Below are 16,856 nucleotides of genomic sequence, written 5' to 3' on the forward strand. Positions count from 1 at the left end.
AAGGGTCCCCCTGATGCTCTTGGCACGTTCCCCTGAACAAGGCAGTTGAATCACCCTCCAGTCCAGCAGGACTGATCAGTGAAGGGTCCCTGTAACAGGACACTGACAGACTGGTCGGGCACAAGGGTCTCGGCTTTCCTGGGGTGCTGGTAGGCAGATCAAACACTTGGGGCTGTGGGAATCTTCCCCTCTGCTTTCACTTGACAGTAGCAATAAGAAGTGGTGCCAGAAAGAGCAGTAAGACCTATGAATTTTCTTTAGTAAAAACCCACATATGTTCACTTTCCTAAACTGTGCAGCTGGACTAAAGATTTTCACAGTGCTTTATTCCTTTCAAACGTGGAGTAGGCCCCCAGGTATAAAAAATTGTCTATAGAAGAAATTTGTGCCATTAGGGGAGAGGAGTGAGACTGTGAGAGCAACAGCCCTGCAGACACCAAGGTCAGTGCAGAAGGAGGGGCAGGAGGTATTTTGGGTGCCAGAGCAGAGGTTCCCCTGCAGCCCGTGGTGAAGCCCATGGTGAGGCAGGCTATGCCCCTGCAGCCCATGGGAGGACCACAGTGGAACAGATATCCACCTGCAGCCCATGGAGGACCTCATGCCAAAGCAGGTGGATACCTGAAGCAAGTTGTGACCCGTGGGTAGCCCACATTGAAGCAGTTTGCTGGCAGGACTTGTGACCCCATGGGGGACCCATGCTGGAGCAAGCTGTTCCTTAAGGACTGCACTCCATGGGAGGGACCCACACTGGAACAGTTTGTGAAGAAACTGTAGCCCATGGGAAGGACTCATGTTGGAGAATTTCATGGAGAACTGTCTCCCATGGGAGAGACGCCAAGCTGGAGGAGGGGAAAAGTGTGAGGATGAAGGAAAAGTAGAAACAACATGTGATGAACCGACCACAGCCCCCATCCCCCATCCCCCTGCACTGCTCAGGGGGAGGAGATAGAGAAATTGGGAATTAAGCCCAGGAAGAAGGGAGGGGTGGGGGTGAAGGTGTTTTTCTGATTTGAATGGTAATAAATTAAGCTAATTTTCCCCAAGTTGAGTCTGGTTTGCCCATGATTGTGATTGCTGATTGATCTCTCTATCTTTATCTCGACCCACAAGCCTTTTGCTGTTTCTTCTCTCCCCAGTCCAGTTGAGGAGGGGAATGATAGAGCAGTTTGGGTGGGCACCTGGCATTCACCCACAGGTTTCATCATACCACCATGGGTAGTCATGATCCCCTTTCCCCTTTTTAGCATTATAGTATAAACATTTGTTAATGGGCAATTTTTCTTTAAGATATCCTGTTTTACCTGTAACAACTGCTGTTATATCCCATATTGGGTACTATTTTTATAAAATTATTTCCTTGTGATTCTTCTTAAACTGCATCTAAGATGTAATAAACACATGCATGAAAATTAGTAGGTTTTTATAGTACACTGATCTGAACTACCACTGATTAAGGAAACAAGTTCTGCTGCTTCTTACTGCTTAAATGGACAGAATCTTTTTTTGCCATCTGAGGCTAGAATAAAATTGTCAGGAAGGAAAAAAATAAAAATGGAGAGATGCTTGAAATGATGATGTTTAATAGCATTAAACCTTACTTTGAAACAAAAAGATACGGAGTTCAGAAGTTGGCTTTTAGTTATACTGAGCAGTTAATTGTGTTTAAAATGTACTGTGTACGTACTTGGGTGGTACAGACTTAACTTCCAGTCACCGGTTCTCACTAACTTTTATCATACCGTATTGCATTACTTTAGCACTTATTTTGAGGGGAATGGAGAAGAGTTTAATTAAAACCTGTTCATATTAGGTGGAAAACATATCTGTATGTATGCCCCTGTATTACATAATAAATATGGATAATCTAGAAGCTGCTTAATGATTATTTTCGTAATTACTTAAGTGGCACACAGTAATGAATATGGTTTACAACATTTATTTTCTCAACAAAATAATTCCAAGATCCATTAGTCTAAGTCAAAGTAGGGATTTTTCCACCTTCAGCACTTCAGCATCTAGCTTACATTTTTAAAGCATGATTTTAAAAAGTCTTAACCTTTTACATTGTCAGGATCCTGCTTGAATCTTTTCTCATACACAGTCCTTTGTTAATCTCATTTCTTGTTTTATGTCTTGCACCATTTTTTACGATCTTTTCCTTTGCTAGGTTAAAGATATGCAGGGGGTTTGTTATGTATTTTTTTCCATATTACTTTATGGAGCAGCTTACATCTCCCTTACCCATCCTATTTGCATTCTTTTGCTTTATCTCACTTCTTTACATTCTTTACATCACTACTTCTGTCACTTTCCCTTCAGTGAATAATTCCCCAAGGAGCAGTTAAGCTTGCCTGCTACTTTGGAAGACAATGCAGTGTTTAGAAAACAAAACAAGCTTTGTGTTCATAGCTGCTTGTAGGAAACTACTATTTGGAGCACATGAAAATTATCAAACTAAGACAAGAGTGATAAAATATATGTTAATTCTAAGTGATCATTGAAAGGGATTAAGTTGGGCTCAAAACCATGTAGTTTGCCTTCTTTATTTAAATGGCAAAAATTGAAATATTTTAGATGTATTAAAAATATCTGTTTGTAGAACTTTCTGTCTTTTTAAAGAAATCAGGATTGTGAAGTAGAAAGGAATGAAGTTCATTGGAAAAGAGTCTCAATAGTCTAAAACTGCAAATACTCAGTGTTTGTATTAATACAGACCTGGTATTGTCACTAATACAATTACAGAGAGAAAGTTTGGCTTCATGTTAGTCTTGACAACTATGTAATTGAACTAAGAGTGTATATGCTTATGAAGGGTAGAAAAAATTTTAGAGCATACCTCCAGATCCTAATTTTTCTTTAAATTTAGGTTTCTTTCAAACCTCACAGTGCGTAATACCAGTTTCGTGAGTAAAGGTATTTTTCTTCATGCATTAATTTTATATCTAAACTTGAGAGGTCGTTAATTTGTCTTTTGATTTAGTACAACAGCACTTTCATTTTTCATTAATGCTTTTGTTTTCTACAGTAAAGGAAATAGAAAGGGCTTTATGGTTTCCGATTTCAGCTCATTTATTGTAGATTCATGTATTTGCCAAAAGAGAAGCACAGATTACGCTGAAATACATGAACAATGTGGTGAGTGCGCATAGGCTAATCATCCCCTCCTCATGAAAACATCTCCTTCTGACCTTTAATATTGACTGTGTTTACCTGCACATATTGAAGGTCAAGGGCCTTCGGGGGGGGGGTGGGGGGTGGGGGTGGGGGTGGGAGATATATATATGTGTATGTGTAATTCCTATTCAGCTTTTCTGTAAGATTTTTTTAATATTACTTTTTTGTTTTTACCCCTGCCCTTGATCATGCCCACTCTTTCTTCTTTACTCTAGTACTGGAACCTTTCCTTCTCCTCCCTTCCTCCTGCTCACTGCCAGACATGGTACTTGTATTACAGTGCATTGCAAATACATCAGTCTACTGATTTGGACAACCAAAATATAATTTCCCCTTCCTTTACTTATTTTATAGATCCCCACAGGTTTGCATTTATAAAATAACAAGTTCTGATACAATTTTTGTTTTTACAAGCTTGTGGCCTGAAGGAAAGAGGAACAGACATACTTGAAATTATGTCATTCATCTCTTTGGTCATTGTCAAAAATTGCTGAATGTTAACAATGTAACCACAGTGCACGGAAAGTGCTTGAGTAAGTCTGTTGGAACCGAAACTCAGGCTTCCAAGTAGAAGTTGTCTGTTAGTCTCTAAACAATTTATTTGTACTTTAGGAATCCTTGGAGGAGAATATGTAACAGATACTACTGAGTCCTGCTGCTCTTGGGAAACAGACTATTTCAACCTCATGTTAAAAGCACAGTAATAACACACCCATTGTTTTTGACAGATGTTCTCTTTTCTCCTTTGTACACAGTCGGACAGATTATATGGTCTTGTGTCTCCACCCCACCTCTTTCTCTAAGGAACTTTCCATAGACTATCTCTTTGGAGGCTTTCAGAAATGAGGTGCCATTCCAAACCTATTTCTTTTTTACATGACTGATGTCATACATAGCAATCAAAGAAATTCTCACTGTACAGTGGACAGCAATTCTATTAAACTCATTTGCTAAATGTTCCTTCCTGCAGGCCCAGCTTTCTGTAATTCTGATACCCCCTGCTAAGTGCCTTGACCACAAAGCACTCTCTCAGACTTTACTTGAGGTTTAACACCCAACTGAATTCAGACTTATCCTGCTTTAACTGCAGCCATTATGTCTTCTTTTTGTTTTGCTATAAGATGGAAGGCCTGTAGATATCTGCTATTTCACTGAAACTTCACCTGTTTATATCCATCTAATTCTCCTGGGTTTTCTATTGAATGTGTCAATGTAAAATCCATCCCTGTGGAATCCATCCATGTAACATTACTTGCCAATTCAGCACCTGCTTAGTCTTTACATGTTCTCATCAAATTCCCCTTATGTCATAATGCCAAGTGTTTTACAGCCTTCATTTTTCATTCCATTTGGTGAAGATGAAAACCTCATTTTTTAATACCATTAGCCATTTCTCCTTTTGTTGGAAAAGCTTTTAGCATTGCACTTTAATGAAGCATTTTTCAAGGGAAAATTTGCACTTTAGCCCTACATGAAAAATTATCTCAGTTATTCAGCAGAGCAATCTGTGGACAGTAGAACAGTCTAGCTAGTGGTAACACGCTGCTGATTTAGGAGTTTGCAGGTGATGCAGGGGGACACAATGGAAAAAAGAACTAAGGTGGGTAGGAAAAAGAAGCTGCCAGCATCGTATGTTCCCAAAATGCCAAGAAGTAAATCACATGAGGTGAGCCCACATGATCTGTACTGACACCACCTCCATGATGTCAGGTAAGCATCTCCAAAGTCTTGTCCTGATTCTGAAACATAAGATGCAAAACATACTACAGTGAGCTATAGGACATGCTGAATGGCATAATGCCATTTATCACATCTTTCGTGATGTCCTGCTTCTAGCTGTGGTTCAATATCTAATGTTTCTCAGAAAATGAAAGAAACATGCATTGTTTATTTGACCAGTTATGAATGGGGGAGAGGGGGGACTTCTGCCCATTGCTGGCAATCAAATGTTTGACTTCTGTGTCTTATCTTCAACAAACAGCATTAACACAGCATGATCAATTTCTATATCTATTGCTTTCCGTGGTATGTTGGCTTTGGTTTGTCCTTTCCTATTTAGTTTTCATTAGCTTACTAACCAGTGTACAGTATCTTCTGAAAGACTCTCAGAGTCCAATCCTGGTCACATTTAATAAGATATCTTAATCCACCGTGGCAGCCTAACCTGATGCCCTTGGACAGAAGTGCTAATCTTGTTTTCAGCAGGAAGTACCATGTAGTAAGTTACTGGCACTCTAAGGTACCAGTAAGGTACTTGTACAAACTTTTAAGGTACTTTACTACTGTTGTAAACCTGGCTCAGAGAATACAGAGTAACTAGAAACAACTGCACGCTTAAGGAAGGAAAGTGAATAACTTATCCACACTGGCATTGAAATTATACCTTTTTCTGTTTATGTTTTAATTGACTAAAAAATTATGTAGTGAGAGTAATTGGCTCCATGTTTGGCCCAAAATATGAAAATCTTTGCCTCTTTCTTAAACCTGTCCTTTCTAGAACAGTAGATCCTGAACTATTTCATTATTACAGATCCGTCTTTCCCATCACATTCTACTTAGGTGCTTTCCCCAGTCCAGCTACCAGTTATTAGAGTATGTGTTGTTTGGATGATGGTTTTCACTCTATTTTAGATTTTTAGATCTGTAAAAAATTCTGAGAAACTTGTGCTAGATAATTAAATGATACTAAGTATATTCATACAGCATCCTGTTTAACCAGTAAAGCTAAAATGATCCATTAACCAGAAAGAAAAATATAATATTTTAGAGTATTAAGGTTTTTGCTAGGATTACTTTTGGATTTGTAATCTACAAGAAAAGGTAAATAGAAATAATAAGCACAATAATAAACAATAGATAATAATTAAAAAATAATAATAATAATGTTGTAAATGATAATAATAATAAGAGTAGAGGCTGATATTATTTTCCTAGCAACACAATAAGTGTTTAAGAGCCAACACAATGCAACATTCTGACATGCATTAGCCATATAAGGGTTAAGAAGTGACAGGAAAATAAAAATGTGAGGTTGATATGCTATAAAAGATCTTTGAGGAAGTAGTTTGATATACTTCTCTAAAGGTGATTTTGATACCTATGCACTCTAGAGTAGATGCTACACTTAAGAATAAAAGCTCATACTGAGAATATTAAATACGGCTAAATATTTTTCTGAGGAAAAAAAATGTTTTTTATTTCAGTAATTATAACTCATACCTTCAACATTACTGTAGTGCTTTTGTGTCTTCATGTAATATGCTACATATGTAGTATTTCCCATAAAGCTGTTTGGTTTATTTTACGTTTTTTTTCTCTTCCCCATTAAGGAACCATCTACAGGTGAAATAGCAGACCATAGATACAAGGGTGGTAAATATTATCAGATGTATGGAATGGCTGAGAAGTATAACTAAAAAGAATTCAAGCCAAAACTTTTGAAAAAAGATTGTGGAACAAGTATATAAACTCACCAGTGATGCAGATAAAGCAAATAGGAAAGGGATGTTCACTGTCTTGTCCAAATTGCCAGCTAAAAATAAATAAATTAAAATAAGAATCATATTCAAATAAAAGAATATATTTCTTTGCTCAAGTAGTTCAAAAGTGAAACTTCCTGCTGCAAGAAGATAAGTATGCCAAAGTTGGCATGGATTCAAATGCAAATGATTCTGGAATAAAAAGACACTGTCAGGTAATGTTTCCAGAGGTTGGAGGGCTAGTCTGGAAAACCATCATCAAGTGTTTAACTTGTTGCAGCAGTTATCCCAATGCATCTGCTATCAGCCATTGTTCCCCCACTAAGGGGGAAGAACAGGGCAGGTATTAACGTCACCCATATGCTTATGATAAAGAGGATAAGAAAAGCCCTCACTCACTCTCACATATGCATTCTCCTGCCTCTTGGGCAGTGGTCTTCAACAATGAGCAGAAGATTAATTATTTTTAAAAATATATTTATATTTATGACATCTAAAATATTTTAGATGCCATCCCCATAGCTAAGAATCCTATTACTCAATACAAAATTTGCATATGTATTTTGCAGCAAATGTTCTGGAAGCTGCCTGTTTAGGGCACCTAATAGTGATTTTAATGGCTAAATAACCACTGGGCACTTTTTTAAAGTGTCTGTTTATTTGTACAGGCCATTTCACACTTAGAAATCAAAGCTTACTCAAAGAAAATAAACAAACTAAGATGATTTCAGAAATGATTGAGCAGGTTTTCTTCCTGTAATGCATGTGAAATGAACAGAATTATAAGATGTGATGTAAGTAACTATAGCTGTGAATTAAAAAACTATTGCAGAGCTGGGCTATCCTTCCAAGGAAATCGTATAATTACACTTACTGTCTTTTGTTATTCAGTTGATAGCCTACTGGCACATCTTTCCTATTATGCAGGAGGTTATCAAGTTAACAGAAAGCTATTGCTTTCTATTTCTAGAAAAATAGTGAACTTTTCTGGCCCTTAGTAATTTACCTAATTTAATTTCACAATTTTTTTCCTCCGCATAGATTCCTTTTGAGATAAAGGAATTTTCAAATCCAGGGAGACACATTTGGTAGCCTTAGAAAAATGAAACCATCTACCACTTGAAAAACAGTTATCCACAAATTTTTGGGATAGGACATTTCAGGAATAAATTTTATGATGTAAAAATATCTTTTGTTATGTGCTGAATTAGAGCACAGATAGAGTAAAAAGAAGTTCTATTCCTTCTGACTCAGTCAGGATTTGTGATGCAGCTCTGATTTTCTCTAGAAAATTTTACTGTTTTATTACAACTGGGAGGATTCTAAAGAAACCAAAACCCAACAGTCAATTTTTCTGTCTTAAGAAAAGAGAATTTAAATGGAAATATAATTTAATATTGGGAAAATTTCCTGAAGAAGGTTCCTTCCTCTGACTTTCGTTGATGCCTGAATTACTCTCTCATTCTATGCTTAGTTGAACATAAAATGCACAGAGATGATTTAGGTCTGTTTGTTGATACATGTTTTCAAACCTTAATAATAATCCAGTTACCAATGCAGTTAGTAGGAAGAAACATGAGCATGTAAAATCCATTGAAATACATTTTTAGATGCTAGTGATCTAGTCTGTATCTTCTGCAGGAGTCACAGATCATAAATATTGATGACTCGCTGAAAAGAGTGGGAAGGAGGGTGAGCTAAAATATCAGTATACTGAAAAAAAGTTGCCTAACTTAGAAAAGAAACCTTGAAACTAGAAGCAGCAAACTTGCAAATCAGGAAGAATGATAGTAATATCGTTCCCATCATGGACCTTTGAGGATACCAACTCTGTCATGTAAGGTTCTCTTTAAAGACTGCAATCTGAAATCTGTCTTGTGGAGAACAGGCAGATGATCACAAGCTTTGGTTGTTTAATTTCCACTGTTTCCAAATTCAACATGATTCAAAGAGAATCCCTCACAAAAAAATTATGACAATATGATCTTTCCATTGCTATAAACAAAAAAATTAGTGTGTGGACAACTCAGTGGATTGCTGAGCGGTGCTGGAAATCTGAAAATCTCTATGTTGGAGCTGCTTCATGGAGGCAGGGTTAAGTACTGTAACTTTAGTATTCTGGTTCTGCAAACCTTCCCTTGGAGGTAAACCATACTACAGCACCCTCTAGCCGACCTGACATTTCAATTTTCTCTCAGGCCATGTAAGGAGGGAAATACTCTCACTTTTCAGCCCCACAGGGCAGATGAAAACTGTCATTTACAAGGGGGATCTGGCACCTCTAGGCAGTTATCCAGAAAACAAAGTAATTACCTGTTGTAACCACCTAACATATCCACCACGATGCATACTGATCACATAGCTTGCATTTGGTAAATGCAAAATATTGTATACCTATAGTCAGCTGCAGAGAAGAGTGTTTCAGGATTTGGAGAAAAACAGGACTGGGCAAAGAATGATGGGAACATATAGGGACTTTAAAAAATACCCTTTTTAAAATTTTATTTTATTTTTTTTTCTCAAAACAAAGATATTAGAACTAACTAAAGAGAAACAGGAACACCAGACCAGCATGACACTGTTAAGCTGAACTTTTTAAGTGGTCCAAGTGACAGGCTCTATCAGCAAAAAGCTTTGCACTTCTACGCACATGCACCCACAGTAACTGAGAGCTGCTCTCCACACCTCTTCAATGAGTTAGCTTTGTTGAATCCGTGGAAACTGCAACACCTGCTGCAACCGGTCTCAGTGTCAGGCTCTAAGCATCAACCTGGCACCAATGTGTAGTTGTTCTGACTTGAGCAATTTGCTTCTACATGGTGTTGGATGGCCAAGTAACAATAGCCACCAATTTCTACCACTGGAGCTTTTACAGGCAGACGTAAACACAAGCTGCCAATCAAATCAGTCCATGGTGATATTACAATATACTTTTCCAAAATTTTAAGGCAGTGTTCTCTTGCCACTCGCTGATCTGTGGCCAGTATCTAGGCTCACAACACAGTTCTTGATTTTATTGCCCTGTTGGACCTGGCTTATCATACACAGAAGTCTGTGCATACTGTCCTCTCAGTGGCAGCTCGTTATAATCTGTTATTAAACTTATGACAAAGGCAAGTTCCCATGACAAGAGCTCTCTTACCTATAAATTGCCTTCTGTAATTCTTGGAAAATGGGGATATCTCAAAAGTCCACTGTAGTTTCAATATTTAGAAAAGGAGAGAACTCTACTAAAAATCCCTGTGTCTCAGCCTGGGTTGATTCTTTAAGAAAATGAGACTTGATGTGACTGATTCTTTGGTATCAATCCTCAGTTCAACCTATCTATTTTTTTTAAGACTATAGCTGAAAGTCCTTGAGACCAAAAAATTTCTCTTAACACTTGCTGTTTACCAAGGCAAATAGAAACCAGGTCTGAATGTGTATGCAGGGAAGAGGTAATAGGGATGTTTGATGTTTGAAAGAGAAACAAATTTCTTCCTGCCCCTTGTTGAACAAAAGCATTTAACTAAACAAGTGAATCTTCATTCGCATTTCTGAGGTAACATAAAAATTCAAATTAATGGTAAAACAAGAAAAAGTGTTGCTCTAGTCAAGCAATAGCCTGGAATGCCTTGGCTGGAAGGTAAGTGGGCTATTTTCCCCAGTAGAGGTTTTACCCTAATGACAAATTCTGTATTAGGGATGTGCATATTACTAATACTCAATTCTAAAGCAACTGCAAGACAGAATCAGCTTTGTGATGGCCAAGAACATTCAGATTGCTTTGGTTAATGTGGCGAAGAGACACAAAGTAGTTGAAGAGTAAGAGCTTACCCGTTCAACATAAAACAAGAAATTGTTTATGAGGTGACAGGTGTTAGAAGCTATGAAGCCAGATATCTCTTAACAGAAAGATATGGACATGTTTGAAGCCTGTATTCCATCAACATTAGGGAAAAGCTCTGCAAATGCAATACAAAAGAGTAAAAAGCTGGAAATGAACATTTTTATTTATAGCATATGGCTTTAGAGGCCTTTTAAAGTAAGGGCTATGTCAAATCTGGTGGTTTTTTTTAATGGCCTGTTTTTTTCCACTTCCTACCCCTTTCTAATTTTTCTTTGTTTTGATCCCTTGACTTAGTATCTATGAGTGGAAGTGACTGATGAGCTTATAACTAGTGCTTTCAAGTCATACACAGTCAGTACATTGGTAATTTAGTTCCCCATGTTACTTGAAAGCTTCTTTGGTTTTACAAAGAAAAACTAATTTATTTTTTTTTCTCAACAGGCTCATGCAGAAGAGTGGTACATTATTGTCAGTCATCAAAGCAATTAAACAAAGTAATTGCTGGTGTAGCTTGATTGCTGGTGATTGGTAAGACAATAAATTATAACTAAGATTAAATACTGTTGCAGAATGACCTGAATAAAAATTAAGAAATAGAAGAAATATATTTCCAACACAGTCACATGCAGTGTAGTGTAGTAATGGGAACCAAGAATGCAAGTAGCATTCTATCATTTGTAGCTCAAAAAAAGATGACAAAATGGTGAGGATGTCAGAGGCAGCTTGCTCAACACAAAGCCCTAAACCAATCACCCAAAAAAAGGCAAACATTTTCCCTGAGTCTGTGAAAAGCAGATACTTATCTCTGTAAATGGCATTGTAAAAACCATAATGAAATTGTCTCTCTGGTCCATTTGCTTTTAAGGAACAATTCGGAAATGCCAATAAGGGTTGAAAATAAAGCATACCTCCATGGCAGAGAAACTGTAAAACAAGTCTAAAAAGAGAGAGTAGGAGAATGATTTGCTCCCTAAATAAACAGATGGGAAAGACACCGGTTAAAGCATGATCATTTCCAAAAGCTCATAGTTGGAATTCAGACAACTACAGCTTTAAAGTAGTATTTTGATCTATTTTGGGTACTCCTAATCTCTGTCTCTGCCACCTGCTGTTGTTGGATCTTCAGGCACTATTGTACCTCCAGAGACTCCTGGCCCACTATTAGCAAACAGGATTTAGATGCTTGCATTGTTTGTTCCTGTCTTTTTAGAGAACCAGATCCACTTACCTTTTTGCCAGCACAAAGGTTGTCTTGATGCTGATGCGTTTGTGTGGTAAGGCAATAGGAAACATGACTCTTCTTTAATGCTCATCAGGCAATGATGCAGTGAAGTCACCTACCTAGCAACTTCAATCCAAAAATTCAAAATACAATACTGCTCTTCATCTACTACATTACTCTTACTACTGCACGTAATTTTCTGTACTGTCTGCCAAGAAAGTATTAATAATTAACTATAACCATATACTAAGTGTGGAACTCAGCTTCTGTTAATAGTTGTGGTTTATGTTCAGTTCATACTAGTTCACACTGTATGTACCTTAAAAGATGTTTTGGGACATTTCAAATCTGCATGTCACCATTAGAGTTATAGATGTTCTCATTAGTCCTCTGAAGTACAAACATCTTGCTCATTAGTTGTTTATCTTGGTACTTAGCAGTCATATACTCAAGCTCTTATTACTTCGTTTGCACAGCTATAATAATCAGACATCGTATTTTTAGACCTGCTTTGCCTTGCCTTTGCCTATAGCTAGGAGGATATATGTAGAGGAATTATAGAGGACTGTATGAAAAATTTATTTGTAAAAAAGATGTGATGATTGTTAAAAACATAAGGTATGAAATGTTAAGAAAAAAAAGGGGAGAATTGTAAAGGAATGAAGCTGGGTTAATTATCATTGATAATATACAGCTGTGGGCTGGCCTCAGGACAGCGGGCTGGCTGATGTAGATAACGTGCAGCTGAGGCTGGTTCTGTTAAGTGGTTGGGCAGCCAAGGAAGAGAGGAGGAAGACTCAGGGAGAGAGCATGTGTGCTGGATGAGGAGAGACTAGGAGAAGGCAGCAGAGGGACTGGTGTGAAGAGTATCTTGGTATGTGATGGTAAAAGACGTTGCAGCTGCCTAGTTTAGAGAGTGCTGTGACAGATATAGTCTAATATTAAAACAACCTTTTAACGCCGGGTATCTGTTTGAAGACATACATGGTCACCAGATGGAGCTTGACTCTCCTCTTGCAAGATGGCCTTAACCTACAGAAATTAGTCTTTATATACTTAGATGAAAGAATTTTAATTGCTCAAATAAAAACAACATAAATTCACTGTGAGAGATAGGAAGCCCCTACTAAAGACATTCCAAAACTCAGTATTTTTCTGAATGTCCTGGAAAGTAGGACCTGAGGGCTCAAATTACCTTTGGCAGAGGAAGCATTTGAGCCTAGGCCCTCCATGCAGTCTCTTGTTTTTCTAATTATTTGATTATTAATTAGCATGTAGAAGAGGGGCCATAATTTTATCAGATGGGCTTGACCTGGATCGCCCATCTTAATCAAGGCTGGTGTTGCCTAGAAGTGAATTCTGAGGATGTACTTATCACCCTTTATTAGATTTTTCTAACTGGCCAGTTTAGACTGTTCTCTGCTTACTGTATTGTTTTTTCTGTGTGCTGGGGTGAATCCTGCTCTTCTGTGTACTTTGATAGCTGAGGCAGTGGGAACATATGCTCTGTAGTAAACATGTAAAATTCAGGCTTTCAAACATTTCTGTCTGTCCTGTGAAGCTCTTAGCCTTTTTTTGCTGCCATAAAACACCACAATTTGATTTTCTGGAAACTATAACAATTAAAGTTTGGAGGCCTGGTAGAAACTAACTAGGTGAAATGTAAGGACCTTTGGTGACAGGTGAACTGACTAAAAATTCCAGTGTCTGGAGGAAATGAAAGGTCATATGCAACATGTCACACGGAGAGAACATTCTGAAAGTTTTTGTTCTCTGCAAAAAATGTGTAGATGATAAAAGTGTTGTGTGATGGTTTTGGGGTGGATACCACACTGCACTTTGTACTGAAATGAGTCTCAATTGGAGCTGTCAGGGTCCTGAGTGCACTAACAGACCTTAACAGCCCTGACCATCCTTGCCTGGAGTCTTCACCCACTGGAGACCCCACCACTGGGGTCTCATACCCATGAGCTGAGGATCCCCATTTCAGCTCAGCATTGGGCTTAAGTTCCTGCTGGAGATATGTTTTCAGAATGCCAGTTTCCAGTCCAGCCACAGCCTATACCTGCCCCTGCCTATAGTCCCTGTTAATCCAGACCCTGATGTGCAGATTCCTTTTGCTTTTCATGGAAGCATGTATTACTGAATTGATAGCAACAGCAAAACAGCTAGCTAAAACACCTAAAGCTAGCACGCTGGAAAGATCCCAAAGGACTCTATCCCACAGTTCTTGAGTTCTCAAAGATAAGGTGGATTTCTGTAAAAGAGGATATGGAAGACACATTTCAGCTAATGTGGTTTAAATTGAAAGTGTAACCAAAGGTCTGCTACCTCGCCTTCTATAAAATTTATGGAGAAATACTAGTGACTGTGGGATCTCACTGTTTCCATGTTATTTTTTTAATGATTAGTTTAATTAATGGCTCCTGATTGTTTGATTGCAAAGAATCTTGATAGATTTACAACTGCACTTTAGATTCAGGGACACCTGGAAGGTTAAGGTGGAAGGATGGAATATGAGAAAGAAGAAAAATGTAGGATGGACCTTGTTTAAGAGAATAAAGATAACTAAAAGTACAAGAGGCTTTAACTTCTCATGAGTCAGGGGATACAATTTAGACAGATCTGAATTAATGAAATAAAAATACCTCCTAGGAAAACCCTACCATGGGGCAGTATTCACAATCAGTGAATCTCCTAGTCAGTCTCCATTTACTCAACCTTTACTTGTTATAAAGCCACAGAAAAATAATGAAATCCCCCTGTAGACTAATTATCATTATATCTCAAGCCTGGAGATATTGATATTCTTTATTCCAATTAGTTTCTTGGTTTTCTTTTTTAAACGTTTAATTAATTAATTAATCTTTTGTGAACATGAAGGTACTTAAACTGCAGAAAAAGGAGATATCATTCTCTTTCAGAAAACTCTTCATTTGTAGCTTCTAGTGAAGCTACAATTCCTAGATATATAATCACAAAATTGAAATCAATTTATAAAGTTCCATTGCAGACTCCTCTATAAAATATTCTATACAAGGCACATTTCACAGTATCCTTTGCATAGCTTCTAAATATACAACAAAATGTTATCAAAAATTTAAAGTTCATTTTTACCTCAGATTTTCAGAAAGAATGGTGGAGAGTAATAAATTTGATTATGTTTTCTTTCATATATTTGGTACATATTATTCAAGTTTCATACAGTTTCTACTTTGCCCAGAACTATCATTGCATTAAACAAACAGCCAAAAATTGAGAAAGTGAGACCTCATGTTTTCCAGGTGGCTCGTGTAATGATGCAACTTTTCATATCCCTTTGCATTACAAACCAATAGTAACTTTCATTCTAAGTTTCAGAATGGATTCTTCAATCACTGATGTTCCTAAATTTAGTTTGTCTAATTGAACATTTAAAACACAGATTAAGGAAGTGATGAGGCAATAGTTTTCTTTCTTGAACCTCTAACATGCCACAATATGTTTTGATATAACAACTGAAATGGAGGATAAACTAAAGTTATCATCCACACAGCAGTTCTGCAAACTCTTGGTTATAAACCACATTATTAAAATATTTAAATGACAAAAACTTGCTTGAGCTGTACCTGTTTCTCATTAGTTAGCTGCTCCCAAGGAAAAATACCCAAATAACATTTTAGTTTATTCGCTTATTTTCAAATGCATTGCATACATTACAAATATTTGTTAGGCAAAGAATTTCTAAATATTAAATATTAATTATTTATAGTTTGTTATTTACAGCATCTCCACAATCAAAAATACTTCTACTGTTTTATTGTACTCGGGGTTAGGTGAAAGATTTGAGAGGAAGATCACAGCTTCCTTATGATCCACCAAACAAATGAAAATCAGGACAGCTTCTCCATTGTAGACTGAGGTGGAAAGGGATGTGACTGTAGTCCTTTGGGAGCACACAAGTCAGACTTGAGCCCAAAGTGTGTTGGCACATCTGATGTAGAGAGAATGTTCAAAGCCAAGCATCTGAATTGATGGAAAAGAGCACATTTTGCTCTATACACCTCAAGTGCTACTGAAAACTGATTCAAGCCAAGCGGTTGGGCCATTCTTGCATGAATGTAGGAAAGTCCCTGGGTTTTTTCCCCATGCAAAATAAAGTTGCCATTTATCTCACACAACAGTGCTGTGTTTTCCCTGTTGACAGATTTACTCTATTTTGATTTGTGCGCGTGCTCCAGTAAAACAAGTTGCATTAAAGACTCAAAAATTCTTATGACTGTTGACACATTAGCTTCTAAAAAGTAACAGGCAGAGGTTCACCAGTTGTGAGTGACTTGGGATACCATTGATCAAATACAGTGAAAACCTAGGTCTAAAATGTACATAACTGACTATAGTAGCTGAGAATTCATAAACTCTTAAGATATTAATTCTCTAAACAGCATATCACAAGCAAAGAGATACCTTGATTATGTTTCTCAGATGTAGAACTGGGCAAGAGAAAGATGGCAATGTCTGCAGAAGCAAAAGCAACTTGAACTAGTTGCTCAAAGGCATTTTAATGTCCAGGGCTGTAAATTATCAGGCAACAGTAGTGTACGTAAAGAAGTTAGATGCCTAGTTTTATAATATGCTCATGAAGGCTTTTAGAATATCTGACTTTTCAGTGTTTAACAGTATACATACACATCAAAAGTGAGAGTGCAAAGAGACAACAGGGATAAAAAAATTAGTAATGCTATAGTGGGAATTATTTTAGCTCCTACTGTCAATGAGAAATTATGCTGAAGATCCTGTACAAGTTTTGTTTACTAAGATGAGCAGTGGTTTTGCTACCTTACCGCTAGTGACTTCTTTCAGTCACTACAGTCATATACTATCAGTCCCTTTAGATTTACAGACAAATCCCACATGAAATACAGTCCCACAGCATTTCAAAGACATATAGGAACCAAGGAATCTCGAAAACTGAGTCCCTTATATAAATCTGACATTTTTATTCACCTCCCTCCTTCCCCCACAAACTGGATAGGAAATCTGGAAACTGAACTTAAGCATAAACCCTAACTACTAAATTGGGCTAGCCTTTTACACAGAACCATAAAGCCAAATAACACTACAGATTTCACTGGCTTCCTTTTATAGTTTGGGTTTTAGTTTCTCTGAGTTT

Source organism: Falco punctatus (assembly GCF_963210335.1).
Source record: "Falco punctatus genome assembly, chromosome: 3".
NCBI classification, from domain to species: domain Eukaryota; kingdom Metazoa; phylum Chordata; class Aves; order Falconiformes; family Falconidae; genus Falco; species Falco punctatus.